Below are 21,803 nucleotides of genomic sequence, written 5' to 3'. Positions count from 1 at the left end.
TTGTTCCCCTGCAGGATCACATCACACGGTGTCAGCCATAGCTCGGTGCAGAGTGGTTGTTCTTTAAAAACTAATTTACAGGGTGTGGGTGTTGCTGGTTAGGCCAGCATTTATTGCCCTTGGGAAGGTGGTGGGGAGCTGCCTTCTTGAACCGCTACAGTCCATGTCGTGTATGCACACCCACCGTGCTGTTAGGGAGGGAATTCCAGGATTTTGACCAAGTGAAAGTAAAGGAACGACGATATATTTCCAAGTCTTGACTAGTAAGGGGATCAGGGGTTATGGGGAGAAGGCAGGAGAATGGGGATGAGAAAAATATCAGCTATGATTGAAGGGCGGAGTAGACTTTAAAAAAAAAAATTTTTTATTGAAATTTTTTGAAAAATGTATAGCAACAGAACAATAACAATAATAAACAACCCCCCCCCCCCCCCCCCCCCCCGGCACCAGTAACAACGCATGTAAATAAACCCCCCCCCACCCCTCCCAAAGGAGCGGAGTAGACTTGATGGCCCAAGTGGCCTAATTCTGCTCCTATATCTTATGGTCTTATTATGGTCTAAGTCAGGGTGGTGAGTGTTCTTCTGAGTTGTGGGTTCAAATCTCACTCTGGCGACTGAGATACAGAATTCTAGGACTGTCTGTCTCGCACAGTACTGAGGGAGTGCTGCACTGTCAGAGGGTCAATACTGAGGGAGTGCCGCACTGTCAGAGGGTAAGTACTGAGGGAGTGCTGCACTGTCAGAGGGTCAATACTGAGGGAGTGCTGCACTGTCAGAGGGTCAGTACTGAGGGAGTGCTTCACTGTCAGAGGGTCAATACTGAGGGAGTGCTGCACTGTCAGAGGGTCAGTACTGAGGGAGTGCCGCACTGTCAGAGGGTAAGTACTGAGGGAGTGCTGCACTGTCAGAGGGTCAGTACTGAGGGAGTGCTGCACTGTCAGACGGTCAGTACTGAGGGAGTGCTGCACTGTCAGAGGGTCAATACTGAGGGAGTGCTGCACTGTCAGAGGGTCAGTACTGAGGGAGTGCTGCACTGTCAGAGGGTCAGTACTGAGGGAGTGCCGCACTGTCAGAGGGTCAGTACTGAGGGAGTGCTGCACTGTCAGAGGGTCAGTACTGAGGGAGTGCTGCACTGTCAGAGGGTCAGTACTGAGGGAGTGCCGCACTGTCAGAGGGTCAGTACTGAGGGAGTGCTGCACTGTCAGAGGGTCAGTACTGAGGGAGTGCTGCACTGTCAGAGGGTCAGTACTGAGGGAGTGCTGCACTGTCAGAGGGTCAGTACTGAGGGAGCTCCGCACTGTCAGAGGGTCAGTACTGAGGGAGTGCTGCACTGTCAGAGGGTCAGTACTGAGGGAGCACCGCACTGTCAGAGGGTCAGTACTGAGGGAGTGCTGCACTGTCAGAGGGTCAGTACTGAGGGAGTGCCACACTGTCAGAGGGTCAGTACTGAGGGAGTGCTGCACTGTCAGAGTGTCAGTACTGAGGGAGTGCTGCACTGTCAGAGGGTCAGTACTGAGGGAGTGCTGCACTGTCAGAGGGTCAGTACTGAGGGAGTGCCGCACTGTCAGAGGGTCAGTACTGAGGGAGTGCCGCACTGTCAGAGTGTCAGTACTGAGGGAGTGCCGCACTGTCAGAGGGTCAGTACTGAGGGAGTGCTGCACTGTCAGAGAGTCAGTACTGAGGGAGTGCTGCACTGTCAGAGGGTCAGTACTGAGGGAGTGCTGCACTGTTGGTGGTGCCATCTTTTGGGTGACATCGGAAAATTAGGCACTCTCTACTTTCTCAGGTGGGCGTGTCTCCTGGCCACGTGAAAGATCATTAGTGTATTTCTGGTTTGAGAATGGAGAACACAATGATAATGCCACCTCAGCTGCAGGGGTAATTTTAAACAGACGGACTGCCCAAACCCTCCCAGTAACTCTGTGCACTCTTTGGTCTGACAGTGACCCATCCAGAACTATGACTATTCTGCCGATGAGCAGAAGACGTATACAAGATGTCCTGGCCAATATTTCTCCAGCAATCATCGCTGTTGAAACGGATTATGGGCCAAAGGTGACATCCGAAGGTTGTGAAAGTCGCTATATAAATGCAAGTCCTTTTTTTTTTCTCTTTCGCTTATCTAACTTTGGGGTTGGCTGCCAGTGACCGTGGTTTAGAGCCTAATTCTGGAATTTAACCAGCTCGAATCTTAAAGGCACAGGGCCCGGGTTGGCTTCCTCCTTCTTCATTCAGCCAGAACGTACCTCTTAAACCATTGATTTGTTGGCGGAACTGCAATCAAACGGGAAGAATCCCAGTGCTCGGTAACAAGTCTATGCCTTCAGGCCCTTCCTCCTCCCCACCCCAGTGCACCTCACCTCTGTTGAGTTGATCGAGATTATTAAAGAACGAAACGGCAGACCTTACATTTATACAGTGCCTCAGGATGTCCCAAAGTGGTGTGCTGCCAATTATGTACTTTTTAAAAGCAGAGCTACAGAGTGGAGTTGAAAGTGTAAAATTACAGATAGATTGAGCAAAAATTAGTTTCTGGGGAGGCGAGCCACATTGGTTCTAAAAAAGATAGAAAAAGTGACTATTGAAAGCATTGGAGGTCCAAAGGGTGGAGGTGTGGGGAGTAATCATGCAACGCACAGCCCTGCCTGGACCACACCCGGGGGGCTATGAGCAGTGTATCAAAGGATTCACTGGCCCAGTGGGAAGAGCACTGCCGATTTACAACGATAATACCAAGGGTTAACCACGAGGAGCGATTACACAAACTAGGGATGCATTTGCCAGAACTTTGATGGTTAAGGGGTAATTTGATTGAAATATTCAAGAGATGAAAGGGAAGAGATCAGGTAAATTCTGTAAAGAGGGACGATTTCCACCGGCTGGGGGTGTCTCAGACTAGGGCGGATAGGCGAGAAATGAGAACCAGACCTTTCAGAAGCAAAACGAGGAAACACTTGTAGACACAAAGTTTGCAACTCTCATCCACAAAGGCAATTGATCTTAGATCAATCATACCTCAAATCTGAGTGACAGATTTATATTCACCAAAGGCTTAAGGGATAGGGGTAACACTGGTTAAAGGAGTTAGGCCGTCCATCAGCTATGGTCTCAGTGAATAGCACAACAGTGTTAAGGGACAAAATGACCTACTTCTGGCGTTACTTTCGGTGAAGTCGATGGTGTGATGCAGGAAATGCTGCAGCACATTTACACACAACCACAAGCAGCAATGAAATAAATAATGACATTTCCCAGAGCTTTGAATCCAGCCATCTGGATTAAAAAATAGCCTATGGGTAGCACGGTAGCGGTTAGCACTCTTGCTTCACAGCTCCAGGGTCCCAGGTTCAATTCCCGGCTTGGGTCACAGTCTGTGCGGAGTCTGCACGTTCTCCCCGTGTCTGCGTGGGTTACCTCCGGGAGCTCCGGTTTCCTCCCACGGTCCAAAGATGTGCAGGTTAGGCGGCTTGGCCGTGATAAATTACCCTTAGTGTCCAAGGGATTGGGCGGAGTTGCTGGGTTGTGGGGGTGGGTTGGAGGTGTGGGCTTGGGTGGGGCCGATGCAGACTCGATGGACCAAGTGGCCAACTTCTGCTGTGTAAATTCTATGTTGGCATGAAGGGTAGATAAACAATATCACGTGATTACCTGAGTGACCTCTGCTCCCTGGAGGCAGTTGAGAAAACAGATGCCAGGATCTTGTGTCACCCCATCACGCGATTGATGGCCAGAGGGATGAATTGTGACTCTGTTGTGCAGGGTTTACATTACCGTATTTCATACTAAATTAACTCCATTCCATGCAATACTTTCTGTCCAAATACTCTGAACCCATTGTGTAGCTGTGCGTAGGCCCATGGACATCGGATGTATTATGTACTTTTGGGCACATGTATGCCTACATGTCTGTGTTATTGTATTTTTATAATTATTTATGGGCATGGGCATCGCTGCACAATCAGAATTTATTGCCCAGCCCTAGTTGCCCTTCAGAAGGCGATTATAATCCACTTTCTTGAACCACAGAAGTCCATGTGGTGTGAGAACACCCAGAGTTCTGTTAGGATCCGGTGAAAATGAAGGAATGACGATATGAATTTCCAAGTCAGGATTGTATGTGGCTTGAAGGGAAACATGCAAGTCTGTGGTGTTCCCAAGCGTCTGCTGTCCTTGTCCCCACTAGGTGAGGTCACAGGTGCTGATCAAGGAGCCTTCCTGCAGTGCATCTTGAGGATGGTACACACGGCTGCCACTGCTCGTAGGTGGTGGAGGGTTTGAATGTATGTTGAAGGGGGAGCAATCAAGTGGACCTCTTTGCCCTGGATGGTGTTGAGCGTCTTGAGTCTTTTTGGAGCTGCACTCATCCAGGCAAGTGGAGAGTTATCCAATACATTCCTGATTTGTCCCTTTTATGTGGTGGACAGGCTCTGGGGAGTCAGGTGAATTAAACTTTGCAGAATTAACACTCTCTAGCCTCATCTTGTAGCCACAGTATTTATGTGGCTCGTCCAGTTCAGTTTCTGGTCAATGGTAAACCCCCCAGGATGTTGATAGTTGCGGGGGGTGGGGGGACTTCAATGATGCGAATGCATGTCAAGAGGAGATGGTTAGATGCTCTCTTGTTGGAGATTGTAATTGCCTTGAGCTTGTGTGGTGTCAATGTCATTAGCCACTCTAGCCTGAGACTCAATGTTGTCCAAGTCTTGCAACACATGGACAGGGGTGGGGCAATATCTTGCGTATGAAACTGAACATCCACAGAATCACCAATGGGAATGGCCGCTGTTTGAGGTTATGATGTAGGGATGACAGTCACTGATGAAGCAGCTGAAGATGGGTGAGTCTAAGACACTACCCTGCAGATGACCTGCAGCAATGTCCTGAGACTGAAATGACTGGCTTCCAAAAACAACGACCTTATTGTGTGCTAGGGATGACTCCAACCAGCGGAGACTTTTCCCAATTCCCATTGACTCCAATTTCACTCGGACTCTTTGATTCCATACTCGGTCAAATGCTGCCTTGATGTCAAGGGCAGTCACTCTAGCCCCACTCTCGAATTGTGTGTTGTGTGTGTGTTTATCTGTGACAATTAAATGCACAAGTGCGTGTTTTATCATGGAGTGCATATGTATTTGTGCAACTGAGTCTGGTTGAGGGTGTGCTTCTGCGTCTTTGTACAGGCATGTATATCTGCGTGTTTGTACACAAGTGTGTATGTATACTCTTAATACGGCAAGTCCAGGAACAATCTTATTACTGACCCTGGGGCCACATCGACATCTGGTTCAGAGGTAAAATAAAAGTTGTGCTGTCGAATTACACCAGTTTTCCGTGCTTTGAATGCAGTTTATGCAAGAAGACTAACTGAGTCAGCGCACGCACAGTCTGAATGTGCTGTCTGCCAGTGCACACAATTGACACACAGCACCGTGCTCTGTAACCAGTCCAGCTGATTACTGCACTAACAACTCTGCTAACTGTCACACACCAGGATCTCCCTTTACTTTCTAATGTATAGCATTTTCCTCACTCATCTCCAGAAGGTATTGTCTCTTCATTGGGATGTGGCTTCCCCTGTAATGTACTGAAAGTGACCATTAGTGAGCCAGGCTCCAGTGAACAGGTCTTTCACCTGTTCACGATATCAAAGATGAGCCAACTTGAGTTGATCCAAACTCCTGAGGCTTTTCTCTTTTTCCCTCCCTATTTCATCATTTTACACCTCAATCAGATCTCTTAATCTTCTGCATTCAAGGGAATAGAAACCTGCTTTACGTAATCTGTTTTTAACCTTTTTAGTCCTGGTATCACTCTGTTGACTCTGTTTCATCCCCGCCATGACCAAATATCCTTCCTGAGATGCGGGTCCAAGTGACCTTTGTCCAATGGGGATGTGTGCCTCACACCTGTTGCTCCTTGGACTGTCCAATGGGAAGTTTCACAAGATGCACTGCAGTAACTTGCCAAGGTTCCTTAGACAGCACCTTCCAAACCCACGGCCACAGTCATCTAGAAGGAGAAGAGCAGCAGATACCTGGGACCCCCACCACCTGGAGGTTCCCCTCCAAGTCACTCACCACCCTGACTTGGAAATATATCGCCGTTCCTTCACTGTCGCTGGGGCAACATCCTGGAACTCTCTCCCTAACAGCACAGGGGGTGTACCTACACCTCAAGGATTGCAGCGGTTCAAGAAGGCAACTCACCACCACCTTCTGAAGGGCAACTAGGGCTGGGCAATAAATGCTGGCCTAACCAGCGACGCCCACATCCCGTAAATGAATTTTTAAAAATGTTGCTCCTTGAACTGTCCAATAGAAAGTGTGTTGCTAATCGGATTGTGGGATTAAATCTCTTCCTGTTTACTGACCTGAGGACAGAAGGCGATAGATTAGGGGAGGTGGTATTTTAGTGCTATTTCATAGAATTTACAGTGCAGAATGAGGCCATTCGGCCCATCGAGTCTGCACCGGCTCTTGGAAACAGCACCCTACCCAAGGTCAACACCTCCACCCTATTCCCATAACCCAGTAACCCCACCCAACACTAAGGGCAATTTTGGACACTAAGGGCAATTTATCATGGCCAATCCACCTAACCTGCACATCTTTGGACTGTGGGAGGAAACCGGAGCACCCGGAGGAAACCCACGCACACACGGGGAGGATGTGCAAACTCCGCACAGACAGTGACCCAAGCCGGAATCGAACCTGGGACCCTGGAGCTGTGAAGCATTTGTGCTATCCACAATGCTACCGTGCTGCCCGTCTAGTAATCCAGAGACGCTGGGCACCCGGGTTCGGCAGTTGTAAAATATGAATTCAATATAAATCTGTAAATTAAAAGCCTGGAATCAAACTGACCATTAAACCATTGTCAATTGCTGACCGTACCTGATCTGACCTACGTGACTCCTAATCCACAGTAAAGTGGTGGAGTCTGATATGGACCAGCATGCCACTCAGTTGAAGGGCAATTAAGGATGGGCCATAAATGAGGCCCGCATCCAATGAAAGAAATAAAGACTCCTGTTGGATTTTAACTCCAATTATTAAAAACCATCTCATTCACCTTGGGAATGGCTGGCGTGAGATCTTACAGCAATGTGGTTCTATGGCAGGGAGACAGATATTAGTTTCATACTTTACCTATTTCCTCTCTGAAGATTACAATTGGTTGAAATGGGGGCTGGCTAAATTTGGACATAATTCAGCCAATTAACGGCTCGGGTGAGAGGTAAAACCCAACCTTGAAAAATGAACGAATGAGTGCTGAAGTTACCTGCTCGGCCCAGTTTATTGTTGCATTAGGCTCTGTCGTTCTAAATCATCCTAACGAGGCCATGTGGTTTGGCTATTTAGCTTATTTGAGTCCCATTAGAGGCACATTGGCTGCTCACTTGTCCTTTGTTCTTCTTAATCTAAAAAGGCGCCACAATCCTACACGTTTTACCCTTTTTATTGTTGCTCATGCAAAGGTCATGTTGTTATGAAAAATTCCCATTAAGCTGCAATCATTTGGACCTGTGCAAGCTGTGCACTATATTTGTGAGGGTTTTCACCTTGCCAAGATATTCGTGGCATGTTTCCTTGGCTGAACCTGGTGCCATGTCCTTTGAAACAAAACACATGAGGAGGATTTAATAAGTTAAAAGTTGTTTTCCCTATCGGCACAGCAATTTACTACTCGTGGTATGTGAGTTAATTCATCTAATATACTTTTTCAACATTTCTCCTCCTCCCCCATTGTTTCACCAATGTTGGGCTTCTGCGAGCAGAACCAGATCCACTTCTCAAAGTCGTGTGGAGCCAACCTGCTGGAATCAGATCATAGGGGACTGTCAAGAAGGCAATTTCAATCAGTGGACAAAACTTGACTCTTCCCAGAACATGGACTCTGGCATGGGTATTTGGATGTGTGTGGGTCAGAGTGTGTATGTGTGTTTGTTGGTGTCGTGGTGTGTGTTTGAGGTGCAGGGGGTCAGTGCTTGTCTGTGTGTGTATGTGTTTGTGTGTGTGTAAGGGTTTGTGTGAATGTCAGTGTGTGTGTGTGTGTCAGAGGGTATGTGCGTGTCAGGGTGTGTATAATGGGTTGTGTGTCAGAGGATGTGTGTGTGTGTGTGTCAGGGTGTGTATAATGGGCTGTGTGTCAGAGGATGTGTGTGTGTGTGTGTGTGTCAGGGTGTGTATAATGGGCTGTGTGTCAGAGGATGTGTGTGTGTGTGTGTCAGGGTGTGTATAATGGGCTGTGTGTCAGAGGATGTGTGTGTGTGTGTGTGTGTCAGGGTGTGTATAATGGGCTGTGTGTCAGAGGATGTGTGTGTGTGTGTGTCAGGGTGTGTATAATGGGCTGTGTGTCAGAGGATGTGTGTGTGTGTGTGTGTGTGTCAGGGTGTGTATGGTGGGCTATGTGTGTGTGGGTATGTCTGTCTGTCAGGGTATGTGTGGTGGGCTATGTGTCAGGGTGTTTGTGTGTAGGAAGTATTGGACTGACATCCAACTCAATGCAAGATTCACATCCTTGATGTGGAAGCCAGAATGTAGCATAAAAGAAGATTAGGGAAATTAATATTTCTATGGATCAAGCAAACTTTTTTTTATCTTAATTGAAAAAGTCGTATTACCTTCCAGGTTAGATTGTATTCTGTTTATTTTAACTGTTGATTTATTTTTTCTCTCTCCAACTTCTAATTCACCCACAGCTCTTCTTAATGAAGCTCGGTTGTCGGACCCCTTTCCAACTAGTTCTTTGCCCAAACTGGCTGTGTCTCCTGTATGAAATGAAATGAAATGAAAATCGCTTATTGTCACAAGTAGGCTTCAATGAAGTTACTGTGAAAAGCCCCTAGTCGCCACATTCCAGCACCTGTTCGGGGAGGCTGGTACGGGAATTGAACCGTGCTGCTGGCCTGCCTGGTCTGCTTTCAAAGCCAGCAATTTAGCCCTGTGCTAAACCAGCCCCTGCTGGTGTATGATCCCAGACACTTGGTGCTGACCAGTCAATCGGTTCACAGCCAGGTTCAACACTTGGATTGCTGCACAGGAACAGGCCGACTGGTTCATGTTGGTGTTTAAACTCATGGAACATGCAGTGCAGAAGGAGGCCATTCGGCCCTTTGAGTCTGCACTGACCCACTTTAAGCCCTCACTTCCACCTTATCTGCATAACCCAATAACCCGTCCTAACCTTTTTGGACGCTAAGGGCAATTTAGAATGGCCAATCCACTAAACCTGCACATCTTTGGACTGTGAGAGGAAACCGGAGCACCCGGAGGAAACCCAGGCAGACACGGGGAAAATGTGCAAACTTACACAGACAACGACCTAAGCCGGGAATCGAACCTGAGACCCTGGAGCTGTGAAGCCACAGTGCTAACCACTGTGCTGCCGTGCTGCATGTGGGAACCTTCTCCCTCTCCTCATCTTGCACTATCGGCATAATCTTCTGTTCCTGTCCCCCGCATGTAATGATCAACTTCCTTAAAATGCATCAAGACTATTTCACTGTGGCGCCCCCTGAATTGGCCGCATTAGACTTCCTGCTCTGGACCGATATCCCCCTTTTCACCATGGCATCATTTGGTTAATGTAGGCAGCAGGATGAGGGAGACACCCTTCCAATCAATTCATTTTAGGCAGGGAGTGTTGGGGGGCGGGGGGGGGGGGGGGGGGGGGGGGGGGGAGGGGGGGGGGAGCTGACGACAAACGTCCTTTTTGGTTAAAATTTGCTTTTCTGAGGCTTTATAATTAAACAAATAACAGGGACTTTCAATCTGGGCGCAGGGAACCGATTCACAGGACCAGATCATGAAGGGATGTGTAACTCTAAAAAGTTCAAGGAGCCTAAAGAGTGAAAGGTCAGGTTTGACTTTACTTTTGCACTGGAGCCACGAGGGAAAGATATTTGAAATATTCAAACAGATATGAGGAAAGTTATGGAGGGGGCGAATAGAGCTTTTCCAGTGAGGCTGGCAAAGATGCAATGGGCCAAGAGGCCTCTATAGGGAAGATGTTCCAGGGAAGCTGGACAGTAGTCAGTCAAAGAAGGCTACACATACACAATTTGTTAACCACAATATTCTATTCCCCACAATATCCAAAAGTCAATCCTCGAGGGATAAAATTAACTCCTCTCCTTTGCCGTCAGAGTATTTGGTTTATGTGAATGAACCTTTCATTTTCTTCCTCGCTCTGTACCCTCCTCCAACTCTACAACCCTCCCAGGTTCTCTGCGATCCTCCTTACACATCCCTGATTTTAACTGTCTTGCCATTGGCGCCTGCGCCTTCAGCTTTCTTGGTCCAAAGCTCTGAAATTCCCTTTCTTACCTGCTCCAATTCGACCCCCCCCCCCCCTTCCCTTAAGATGCTCCTTAAACCTACCTTTATGACCAAGCTTTAAGTCACCCGTTGTGAAATTCCTTATTGAACTTTGTGCTGCTTGACGTAATGGCGAGGATGCACCGCCCCCCCGCAGGGCGTTTTGTAACAGCGAAGGTGGACCGCTATTGGCCGGCTGCTGGATCGTTTGGTCCCGCTGCTGTCAGTCTTTCCAGTTGTTCGCACCTTCCGCTGTCGGGGAACCTGGGGCGGGGAACGTGGGTGCGCCATGGGCGGGACTGGAAGACCCCGCCACTGGAAACAGCCGGAATATTTCGGCCACTGTAATTCTTTCTACTGTCAGTAATGTTTGGCACAGATCCTTAATAATTTCCCACCCTTGGGAGGGTCACTGTTTAAAGAAAAAGGGGAGGCCCATTTCCGACGAAGGTGAGGAGGATTATTTTTCCCTCGGAGGGTGGTCAGTCTCTGGAACTCTCTTTCTCAAAAGGCAGTGGAAGCAGAATCTTTGAACATTTCTAAGGCAGAGATAGACTTGATAAACAAGGGCTTGAAAGGTTACTGGGGGGTAGGCAAGAGTGCAGCATGGTAGCACAGTGGTTAGCACAGTTGCTTCACAACTCCAGGGTCCCAGGTTCGATTCCCGGCTTGGGTCACTGTCTGTGCGGAGTCTGCACATTCTCCCCGTGTCTGCGTGGGTTTCCTCCGGGTGCTCCGGTTTCCTCCCACAGTCCAAAGATGTGCAGGTTAGGTGGATTGGCCATGATAAATTGTCCTTAGTGTCCAAAAAGGTTAAGTGGGTATACTGAGTTATGGGGATACGGTGGGAGCGTGGGCTGAGGTGGAGTACTCTTTCCAAGGGCCGGTACAGACTCGATGGGCCGAATGGCCTCCTGCTGCACTGTAAATTCTATGAGTGTGGAGTTGAGGTTGCAATCAGATCAACTGTGGTGTTATTGAATGGTGGAACAGGCTCGAAGATATCGATTGGCACTACTCCCACTCCTAATTCGAATCTTCGGCAGATCCAAGGATGATTGAAGGATGGTGGTCAGACCGTCTGCTATCTCCACCCTTGCTTCACTCAGCAGTCGAGGTTGCACCCTATCGGGACCAGGTGATGTGTTATCTTTGGCCGAAGCCAACCTGTTTACCACCCCCATTTAGCTCATCCAATACCTCGACTCCCTCCTCCTCTACTGCTCCATCGACTTTATCCTCTTCCTTCATGGAACCGGATGTGCAATAACCCTCCCGTAACCCATGGGGATGACCCAATTGAACTCCTTGTGGGGCTCGTGGAAGACCAGCTCCCCCATTGAGCTGGGGCTCGTTGAATCAGGCAGTTAAAAGCCGGTCAGGATTGGAACCGGCATCTTCAGATGCTCGTGGCTGGGATTGCTGTACTGCCTGCCACGTCGCGACCTTGTTTGTCTTTGGCAGCGTAAACCTATGTTTAAGCCATCTCGGGACTCCTGTGAGTATTAGAAGATGCAAAGTCTGCATCCAGTGCCTTCGCCACACCCTTTGCTTTCACAAGATGTTTTTCTTTTTCTTAAATAAATTTAGAGAACCCAATTCATAGTTTGCAATTAAGGGGCAATTTAACATGGCCAATCCACCTACCCTGCACATCTTTGGGTTTGGCGAAACCCACACAGACACGGGGTGAATGTGCAAACTCCACACGGACAGTGACCCAGAGCTGGGATCGAACCTGAGACCTCGGCGCCGTGAGGCAGCAGTGCTAACCACTGCACCACCGTGCGGCCCTCTGTTTTTCTAACCACAATTCTTTTAACAGTCTTCTTAATTTTTATACGCTTATAAAACATTTTGATTCCCTTTTACATTCAGCGCGATTCTTTTCTCATACTTTTGCCTTTTCTGACCTATTCTTCTACTTCTCCCCTGCTGCACTGCTTGACTTCGCCCTGCTTTTTGACTTTATTCTTGACCTGACATTTGTCCTAAACCTACACTGTTTTGTTTTAACCCCCATTTCCTTTCTCGTCCAGGGAGATCTATCTTTGAAGCCCCACCTGTTTTCACCCTTCAGCTCCATCGCAGGTGATTTGCCTCGAAACCCCTTCTTCCCATTTTGGCTCCCCAGCCCAAGTCCTTGTCCGACAGAAATCTTATCAACCTCAGTATTTACATTAACAATTCACCTGAGAGTCTCTTGGATTTTTCGAATCAGAGAACCTTCCAGATTTCCACTAACCTTTGCACGAACAAATGCTTCTTGACGTCCACCCCTGAATTACCTAGCTGTAATTTTAAGATTATTTCTCCTTGTTCTGGAGTCCTCCAGGAGAAGAAATAGATTCCTTTAATCATTTTAAACACTTCAATTAAACCACCCCTTAATCTGCTATACTTGAGGGAATACAAACCGAGTCTATGCAACCTGTCTTCATAATTTAAACCTTTCAGTCCCGTATCGCGCTGAAGAATCTGCTGCTGGATTCCATCCAAGGCAAATATCTCCTTCCTGGTTGGGTGCAATGCCCAGAACTGAGTGCAGTATTCCAGATGGGGGTCTTAACAGAGCTCGTTACATAACTTCCACTATCTGTTGCTTTCGATTTTCAGCCAAGCTAAAGGAATGTCACATGAAAGTATTAAATATTTGTATGCAGCGATATCTAGGCGAGGGGCTCAATCAGCTCAGTAAGAGCAATAAACTGCAGATGGTTGAAATCTGAAAGGCAAGCGGGGAAATGCTGGACACATTCAGCCGTTAGACAGGTTCCGCCGAAGGGCCGACACCTCGAGCGGCGACGTGTCTCTTTCTCCCTACAGATGCTGCTTGACCAGCCGGGCGTTCACGAACTTCTGTGTTTCTAATTCTACTTTGCAGAATGCACGATGGCACATTTCTTGCAGATTGATTTTTGTGATCGAAATAGGCACGAATGTGGTCAGTAGCCGATGGGTCAGGTTGGAACTTATGCTCGGTTCATTTGAACCACTTTCGGTGGCCTCTGGCCAGCAGGATTGGAATGGTCGAGACTCGAACACCGTGGCAACACTTCAACTGTGCTGTTCCCGCTCCATTCCTGCCGGCCGCCATTTTGTATGCGGTTTTATTCATAGCCTGTCTCAGGCGGGAGCTTCTCAGGGTCCTGTGAGGTACTTAGAACTGCAACACAATGACGAGGAGTTAATGTGTGGTGATATGATCTGCATACTCGTCTGCCATTGGGCCAGAACGTCGGCTTACCATTGGCCCTGGTCGGTCATGTGCCTCTCGACCGATTGGCCGAGAGACTGAGTTAACCACGCCTCTATTAACGAGGTATAAATGCTCAGACGCCTGACGATCGTCCCTTTCCACTGTAGACGATCGCAGAGCTGTGTTCTAGTCAATTAAAGCCAGACTTTGGTAAATCACTCGCCTCGCGTACAATCGATGGTACATCATAATGCATACAGGACCAGACTTGAACCATTGGTACAAAACCAACAGATCTCAGCAAACACAAAGTAAAGGGATAGGTATAATGGAGCGTTTTAAAGGAGGGGAGGGAGGTGGGGAGGTTTAGCGATGGCTTTACGGAGATTACGACCTAGACATCTGTAGGCATGGCTGCCATTGGCAGAGTGATGAACATTGGGGATGGACCAGAAGCCTGACCTGGAGCGTAGACATCTCAGAGTTGGAGGTTACAGAGATTTCACACTTTGGGGAAACTCACCGCAGTGACCCCATCGCAAAAATACACAGTGATGGCCGATAAAGAGTTAAGCAGACAGTGTGATATAATTGATTTGCCTGGTTTTGTTTAAGAAACGTAGAATTTTTTTTTTTCATTGGAGAACTCGATATGTGTACATTAACCTTCCAGAATTTGTAATTTTCTTTTACCATGTACCCAGAAAGGCATGACAGAGTCAGAGTTGGTTAGATTGACTCGCGGAATATTGCAATAGGTTGTGGAATTTTTGGGTGCTCTGAACCCAAATCCTCCAGCAGCAGCTGAAATGAATCATTTGCCTCATCCTGCAGATAAACTACAATTTCAGGAAACAGCCCAAGATCCTCATCAGCGCAAATTTGATCCTTTAAATTGTTTGTTTTTCTCTCTCTTGATTTGTAGTCCATTTTTTTTCCTGTGACACTTTCTTTGCGTGTCTCATCTGATGAAAAAAAGAGGCTAACTGGTGCTTTGAGAAGCTTGTGATGAGGAAGGAGGTGAGGCGGAGGGGGTGGGGGTGGAAGAGCAATAGCCTGTCATTTGATCCAGTATGTTTCACAAAAAGGTATCACATTCGCTACAACTGAACTTCAGTTATTTTGGTGGATGTGGCAATACTGATTAACATCACTTAATTTTTCTTTTGATTTTAAAACATAAATATAATCGTATTAACATTTATACTGAATGCAATGCAGATGTTACAGGACTGCCAGTGGTGCCTATAGTTCCCCAATTGCAATTTGGGATTTGCCTCTGGGTGGGGGCAATCCAGCTTGAGTCGAGGAATAACAGCCTGAGGGGAAGACTTTAACCACGACATTCACTCCCGAATAAATATCGGTGATCCAAAGACTTCTTCATGTTGGAGACATAGAACCATAGCATAGAATTTACAATGCAGAAGGAGGACATTCAGCCCATCGAGTCTGCACCGGCTCTTGGAAAGAGCACCCTACCCAAGCCCACACCACCCTATCCTCATAACCCAGTAACCCCACTCAACCAACACTAAGGGCAATTTTGGACGCTAAGGGCAATTTACCATGGCCAATCCACCCAATCTGCACATCTTTGGACTGTGGGAGGAAACCGGAGCACCCGGAGGAAACCCACGCAGATACGGAGAGAACGTGCAGACTCCGCACAGACAGTGACCCAGCCGGGGATCGAACTTGGGACCCTGGAGCTGTGAAGCAATTGTGCTAACCACCATGCTACCGTGCTGCACATGTGGTGCATTTTTATAGCCAAATATAGAGGTGAGGAGGTCATGGGTTCGAGCCCCAATCCAGTATCTAGAGCACAAAATCCAGTCTGATACTCCAAGCCCAAGACACTGAGATGCTGGGATTCCTGTCTTGAGGTATATCGAGGCACTGGCTGCCCTGTCAGTGGGAATTCCAACTGAAATACATGACGCAGTCAATATTGATCCCTCAAATAACACCATTGTTTGAGTTTGCTCTGCAGAACTGGCCGTATTCCCTACATCGCAATAGTGACCATCACTTTGATGACCGTAAAGTGGTAAACCCAGAGGTTGTCAAAGGTATTTTATCAATGCAGTTTCTTTCTACTCGAGACCGCCCCTCTATTATATAGTTCTTATCCTTGATTTCTAATCTCTTCATGGCCTCACCCTGTCTCTTCTCCAAGTTACTCCAGATCCATGCCACCCTCCGAGCTCTCTGTGCTCCTGCAATCCTGGCCTTTTCAGCATTCCCAATTTTAATCTTTCCACCATTGGCGTCCGTGCCTCCAGTTACTTGGGTCCACAGCTCTGGAATTCCCTCTCCGGCTGCTCCACCTCTCCTATAGAAGAGATTAGAATTTTGAATGGTTGCAGCACGATCCACATTGTCTCTGTACATGAGCAATTCAGCGATCCCACTCCTCCACCCTTGCTCTGTAATTCTACAGATTTTTAAAATTTCTGAGTCCTTACCCAAATCTCTTTTAGAAGCTATGATTGAAACTGCCTCCACCACCCTTTCAGGCAGTGCATTCCAGGTCCTAGCCCTTCACTGCTGGTGATTCTTTTTGCCAATCGCCTCAAATCAGTGTCCTCTGGCTCTCGATCCTTCAGCAAGGGAGCACTTTCTCTCCATCTATTCCTGATGAGACTCCTCCAGACGATGCAAACATCTATTGAATCTCCTCTTAACCTCCTCTTCTCTGAAGACAATGCCCCCAGTTTCAGCAAATTGTCCAATGTGCATGAAATCTCACATTCCTGGAACCATTCTTGTAAATCTTTTCTGCAAACTCACTAAAGACTTTAAGATGCTCTTTAAAACCCATTCTCCTTGACTCAGCTTTTGGTCATCTGTCCTAATTATTCCTTATGCGGTACAGTGTCAAAGATTGTCTAATAATGTAATGTTTAGAGATGTTTTATTACATTCAAGTTCCTAAATGAAGGCAAGTTGATGCTTTTTTCATTAAGAAATATATTTAATTATTGATTATTACCTCAGTAAGTCCTTCTTTACTCACACTAACTGATACACCATAGTTCAGATGTCTATCCTGCCCATTTTTGATTACGGTGGCCTCACTTACAAAATGGCCCCCAAAACCTCTCCTGGTAAGTGAGGCGTCCTCTTTCCCTCTGCAATTACATTTGACCAGTTCCTCTTTTCATATCCATCGCTGTGACCTGTACTCCCTGATTAATTGGCCCTCATCGCACACAGTTTACCAATTTCATTTGCCTATTTTTAAAAAAATTCATTTTACAGGAAATGGACATTACTGGCTAGCCCAGCATTTGTTGCCCATCCCTAGTTGCCCTTCGGAAGATGGGGGGTGAGCTGCCTTCTTGAACTGCTGCAGTCCTTGAGGTGTAGGTACACCCACAGTGCTGTTAGAGAGTGAGTTCCAGGATTTTGCCCCAGTGAAGGAGTGGTCGATATATTTCCAAGTCAGGGTGGGTGAGTGACTTGGAGGGGAACCTCCAGGTGGTGGGGTTCCCAGGTATCTGCTGATCTTTTCCTTCTAGATGGCAGTGGTCATGGGTTTGGAAGGTGTTAAGTTATCGAACCTTACAAGGGAAACACCTGCCTATTTGAAACGTTTGCCACGTTTTGCTGTCTCTTCTTGTCATCGGCGGTCATGTACTTTGATCAAATTGGTCAGTCCAAGAATGAGCGCAGTCTTTGGTTGTAAATTTCAGTTTGTGTCTGCCAATAACTGGAACAAGGTAGAACTAAAGCTGAGAGAGCCACCTTTATTACCGTGGTTGCCTTTCACCAATGGGTTGATACTTGGCTGATACTTGTACTTGCTAGACTGTCAATTCTCTTTCACTGCCAATTTGTATTTTCTTAAATGTTTAAATAACTTGTATTTTTGCATATTTCCTCTTGCTGTGGCGTTAGCCTCTTGCTCAGGTCATTATTGGAAATGAGAATTGGTTCTCAAATGACTCACCTGGCTAAATAACTGTTAAATAAAATTAAAATAAATATTGCTGGAAGAGAGCCATGTTGCTGAAACTTTTCATCTTGCACTTATCAGAACAGACACGAGAATGTCAAATTTCAAGCAATTCTAATTTATACTAGGGAAGAAAAGAGTGCACATTGGTTGACAAGTTGATGCTGATTGGCCAAGGAATAGTCATAAAATAGAGAAGAGGAACTATAGACTCCAAAAGTTACTGGGTAATTCAAAATGGTGCAAGACTTGAACGTATTCCTTTTGTTTGCAGAGAACGAGTCCCTGAGTATTAATTTATGTCACATTCAGCAAATATAAATGAGGCACGTTCTGAGTGCAACTGATTATCTTTAATTGGATGTCAGTGTAGTCACTAGCGCACTCAGTATTGTTCATTGAGTGCTGCCCAATCGCAGAATCACATCGAACAGTGGACGTCTTATTATGTGTTTTGCAAGGGTTGAAGGGCTATGGAGAACGGGTAGGAAAGTCAGCCATAATCTCATTAAATGGCGGGGCAGGCTCAAGTGGCTGAATGGCCTCCTCCTGTTCCTGTGTTCCTAAGTGGTGTTGAGGCCAAAATTAGATCAGCCATGATAGTATTGAATGGTGGAGTGGGCTCGAGGGGCTGAATTGCTTAATCCTACTCCTAGTTCTTATGTACTTAAATGAAGGACAGGAATAGGTCAGAGCAAAGGAGAGATAGACAAAGTTGCCATGACAATAAGACAAAGGGGGGGGGGGGAGAGTGGTGTTAATGGTGCTGTTAAGGACTGAAGAGTGCTAATAGTGGCAACAGGCAAGGTAGCAGAATGTGTTAATAGGAAACAAAGATCAGTGCTCAGTGGGAGCAAAACTGAACAACAGGGGACAGGCGATCATGTGGGGAAGGGGTGTGGTTGTGTTGGGGCAGACCAAGGAAACCAAAAAACAAAAGACAAAGAAGAGGGGGGGGGGGGGCGGTCAAGATACGAGGGAAAGTTCACAGTCTTAAGTGGCACGAGGACACTTTAGCACTGCTGCCTCACAGCTCCAGGGACCCGCGTTCAATTCCCGGCTTGAGTCACTGTCTGTGCGGAGTCTGCACGTTCTCCCCGTGTCTGCGTGGGTTTCCTCCCACAGTCCAAAGATGTGCAGGTTAGGTGGATTGGCTACGCTAAATTGCCCCTTAGTGTCCAAAAAGGTTAGGTGGGGTTACTGGGTTATGGTGATAGGGCAGAGGTGTGGGCTTAAGTAGGGGGCTCTTTCCAAGGGCCGGTGCAGACTCGATGGGCTAAATGGCCTTCTGCACTGTAAATTGTATGATTCTATGGATGAACTCGATGTTGAGTCCAGAAGGCTCAACATTGAAGTGAAGGAAATCTGCCACCGGTACGCGGTCTGGTCTACATGTGACTCCAGACCCACAGCAATGTGGCTGGCCTTTAACTGCCACTCAGTTCATTGGAAATTGGGGACGGGTAACCAACGCTGGTCTTGCCCAGCGACGCCCACATCCCTTGAAATAAAAAAAATGCGTAAAGAAAGCCGATTTCAGCAGAATCCTCCCACTTGTTAATATGCGGCTGAGTGCCATAATCACCACATAATTCCACCCCTCTTTTGCCGATCATTTCCCTCTTGTGCATTTTCAAAGCAGTTCAGACCAGCTGGGCCTGGTTTCCGAGCCACAAATTCTGTGCAATGCTCTTTCTGTGCAGTAAAGAGGTCCTGGACAGTTAAGAGCAATGGAGGATGTTGCGGATCAGGGATCCTTTTACCACCACATGTGCCTGCAATGCAAAACAACCAAGATGGGAAATTAATGGCAGCTGCATCCGTGGAGTTAGGACCATGTGTAATTCTTACAGCAAACTCTTGGGAAAACAAACATTTGTAGGAAAGAACTAACAGATTGATTTCTTCCCAGAGCACTAATTAAAACAGGTTGAGATGTTAAAATTGCAATTTCACCACTTGGAACCCTTTTTGGATGTCACATTGGTGTAACAAATTATGATTAATTTTACTGTTTTCTTTTGCACTTCTTTTTTTCAAAAGAAGGAACTTTGTAGACTCACCAAGTTCGGATCTTACAATGATAGTACCGCGCACTTACAAAATGGTGAAAATCGAGAGAGAAGATCAAGAGGTTTCTGCTGGCCTGAGTACATACATCATTAAAATATTATGAACAGTCACAAAAAAATAATCAAAAAGGTTAATAGAACTCTGGCTTTTCTAGCTAGAGGAATACAATACTTGGGGGTAGAAATCATGTTCCAGCTACACAAAGCCCTGATTAGACCACACTTGGGAGTTGTTGTGAGCAGTTGTGGGCAGCACTAGCTGGAAAACTGACTTGTTGACTTCTTGAGCCTGCTAGGTGTTAACAAGAGGCCTTCTTTCTGAGGATCTGGCCAATTATACATTTGCTCCACTTTGATTTTGCCTTCTGCGTATTTGGCTGTCTGTGCCTATCAATTTCCTTGAGTCTAGACACTATCAAATGTATACCTCATTGAACTTCCAAAACATTGAGATAGACTGTTTCTATTCATAATCTATTCACATCTGATTCCTATCTAAACTGCCATTTGATCTAATTAGTAGGAGCGACGCATCTCATCCATCCTTTTGAATACTGGCTACTACTGTCTCTAGGCAGACTTCTACATGTTGCTGTGCAGGTCGTATCCCATTGTGTTCTGTTAAATCTGAGTTGCTGCTGTTGCTAGGCAAATTCAGGACAGTCATACCTTTGGATATTTTGGTCTTGGAGGGAGTGCAACATAGATTTACCAGAAAGATGAGAGGGGACGCAAACCAGTGTTGTATTCCCCGCAAGTTGGGGAGTTAAGGGGTGATTTGATCAAAGATAGTCTCAAAGGGGACTGAAGTATTTTCTAAATTGGGAAAAACAGAGGCAAAATATTGATTTAGTGCCTCTGCCATTTCTGTGTTCCCCATTATCAACTCCCCAGTCTCATCCTGTAAGGGACCAATGTTGCCTTTAGCTATTCTCTTCCTCTATATACATTTATAAAATTATTTACAATCTTTAAAGTTTGCACTAGATTTCTCTCATAATTCTCTTTTTATTACTTTCTAAGGAACCCTCTGTTGAGATGGAGAGTATCATGGATAGCACATATAGAGAAGATTTTTGACAAAATCCCACATAGCTGAAGAGATGGTGCAAAGGTGTTCAGATTCCTGGGGCATTGGGGGGAGTTCTGGGGGAGGTGGAATCAGTACAAACTGGACATGTTACACGTGGGCAGGAGTGGGATTGATGTCCGGGGGGGGGGGGGGGGGGGGGGGGGGAGGAGTATTTGCTGCAGTGGCTGGGGAGGCTTTAAACTAAAAAAGGCAGGGGTTGGGAACCTATAGAAGGAGCCAGAGGAGAGGGAATCAAGGACAAATACTAAGACAGAAAGGGGAATAAGAAAATAGGCAGAGAAACCAAAGGCCAGATTCAAACAAGGCCACAGTGAAAAATATTGGGAATGAGACCAGTAATGCTGAAAAGACAATCCTAAAGGCTTTGTGCCTTATTGTGTGGAGCATTCGCAATAGAACGGGTGAACTAATCATGTAAATAGACATAAACAGGTGTGATTTAATCGGGGCTACGGAGACATGGCTACAGGGTGACCAGGGATGGGAGCTGAACATCCAGGGGTATTCTGTATTTAGGAAGGACAGGCAAAAAGGAAAAGACTGTGGAGTTTTGTTGCTGGCTAAAGAGGAAATTAACGAAATAGCGAGGAAGGATCTTATCTTCAACAATGTGGAATCTGTATGGGTCAAATTGAAAAATACAAAGCGGTAAAAAAATGTTAGTGGACGTTGCATATAAACTGTAGTGGTGATGTTGGGAATGATGTTAAACAGGAAACTAAATACACATGCGATACAGGAGTATCTGTAATTATGGGTGATTTTTAATCTGCATATAGATTGAGGAAATCAAATTAGTTGCAATACCATAGAGGAGGTATTCCTGGAATATATATGGAATGGTTTTCTGGACCCAATACATTGAGGAACTAACTAGAGAACAGGCCATCCCAGTCTGGCGACTGTGAAATTAGAATGGAATCATCGGCAATCTAGTTGTGCAAGACCCCTTGGGGATGAGCGACCATAATATAGAACATAGAACATAGAGAAATACAGCACGGAACAGGCCCTTCGGCCCACGATGTTGTGCCAAACTTTTGTCCTAGGTTAATCATAGATTATCATAGAATGTTGGACACTAAGGGCAGTTTAGCATGGCCAATCCACACAACCTGCACACCTTTGGACTGTGGGAGGAAACCGGAGCA

This window comes from Scyliorhinus canicula, chromosome 16 (assembly GCF_902713615.1).
Source record: "Scyliorhinus canicula chromosome 16, sScyCan1.1, whole genome shotgun sequence".
Taxonomy (NCBI): Eukaryota; Metazoa; Chordata; class Chondrichthyes; order Carcharhiniformes; family Scyliorhinidae; genus Scyliorhinus; species Scyliorhinus canicula.
Note: the sequence above shows the minus strand (reverse complement) of the source record.